The 1,923-nt window shown below is 46.9% G+C and overlaps 1 pseudogene; it reads left to right on the forward strand.

Moving 5' to 3' along the window:
• The first annotated feature begins 487 nt into the window (after window positions 1-487).
• On the forward strand, window positions 488-1,338 carry LOC472964 (cyclin-dependent kinases regulatory subunit 2-like; annotated as a pseudogene).
• Window positions 1,339-1,923: the final 585 nt, after the last annotated feature.

A 1,923-nucleotide genomic window follows, 5' to 3' on the forward strand; every position in this document is an offset into this window, starting at 1 on the left:
TGGTCCATGAAGCTGGGCTGTGAGGAAGCTGGGCTATGAGGATGCTGAGGGCTCTTCCCTCCCAAGGTGCCTGCCAACTCACGCACTGGTTGCCCTGACATTAGTATGAGATGTGAGGTTTGGTGGTATAGAACTCCAGGGAGTCCCATTCCTGTGTTCAATGTCAGTGACACCCGCTGAGGTGCAACTTCTGCGCTTTCTGCACAACCCTGGCAAACTGAATGATAGCGCCTGGGTTAATACCTCTGTGAGCCCTGGGTTTGTGCACAAAGCACTAACGAGTTTCCCTAGTAAAAAGATCGTCCCTCACCATTATTCAGCTGGTTAGCTTTTCTGCCTTTACATTTTCCCATGTGGACAGGCATTGGGGAAGTGGAGGGAGCACAGCGCTGAAACAACTCTCCTGGACACGTGCCCATCTCCACTGGGGACAGGTCTCATACTAGCTCCCTGAGCATAAAAATCCTGTCTGATTGCTTCATCTGCTATGCATCTGTGGGGATCCGCAAAGATATGGGATCCAGTTAGTCTCTGGCGAGTCGTTGCCTTGGCCGGATGGGGACATGTTGCCTGCTGCGCCCCCTCTTCTCGCTCTCTCATTTCATTTCCTGCAGTGCGCCAGCAGGATAGCCCACAAGCCATCTATTGCTCGGACAAGTACTTCGACGAGCACTACAAGTACCGGCATGTTATGTTACCCAGAGAACTTTCCAAACAAGCACCTGAAACTCATCTGATGTCTGAAGAGGAGTGGAGGAGACTTGTGTCCAATGGCGTCTAGGCCGGGTTCATTACATGATTCATGAGCCAGAACCACATATTCTTCTCTTCAGAGGACCTCTTCCAAAAGATCAACAAAAATGAAGTTTATCTGGGGATCGTCAAATCTTTTTCAAATTTAATGTATATGTGTATATAAGGTAGTATTCAGTGAACACTTGAGAAACGTACAAATCTTTCATCCATACCTGTGCATGAGCTGTATTCTTCACAGCAACAGAGCTCAGTTAAATGCAACTGTAAGTAGGTTAGTGTAAGATGTTTAAGATAAAAGCTCTTCCAGTCAGTTTTTCTCTTAAGTGCCTGTTTGACTTTACCTGTTACTTTTGTTCAATAAAGTTTGTATGTTGCAGTAAAGAAAAAAAAAGATATGGGATACAGAAATGACTGTCTATGTCACCAAAGGGCATTCCCTGAGCTCTTTCAAGCCACAAACGCTCCTTTGGTGAGAAGTCCTTGAGCCTCAGGTACATGAAAAAAACCACAGCCTGGGAGTCTCATCCCTTGAGGTCTCTAGTCCTGGCTTTTCTTCTAATGGGTGACTGAGTACTTTAAATTTCAATTTGGAAAAATCAAATTCAATGATGGGTATTCAGTTTTATTAAATAGATCATTAAGCCAGAAATTAATCTCCCTACACTCTAGTCTTTGTTTGCTCTCCAAGCCTGCCCCACTCAGTGGAAGCTAAAGGTGCCTTTTTCTAGGACTATCATGCAGGAGTGAGGTCAGGTAGACAGGCTGGGGGCAGACAGGAGGGGCCACACTGTCCTAACTCCTTCACCCCTCTAGGAGGAAAGGGCAGCATTAGAACAAAAGGTGGCTCCTGTGGCTTCTTTCATCGCACATTTATGGAGGCCCCCACACCAACTTTGCTTTGTTCTTTGGTAGCCTCATCCTCTTTGAAATCTTTGAGAGATATTGCTCCACTCAGCCCTTTAAGGCTTTGTCCCAGACAACGCAGCTGTGAATGAGGATGAGGAAGCACTGGGATGCATTTGGACACTCTGGCGTCTGCTGAGTAGGGTTCCCAGGCTAGTCCAGGACCACCGAGCCCTCAGCACAGTTCAAATCAGCTACAGGAGTCCTGGGGGCTATTTATTGTGACTCCTCCAAGTTCACGAAGACCACACGATGGTGACTCAA

Source organism: Pan troglodytes, chromosome 11 (assembly GCF_028858775.2).
Source record: "Pan troglodytes isolate AG18354 chromosome 11, NHGRI_mPanTro3-v2.0_pri, whole genome shotgun sequence".
Classification (NCBI taxonomy): Eukaryota; Metazoa; Chordata; class Mammalia; order Primates; family Hominidae; genus Pan; species Pan troglodytes.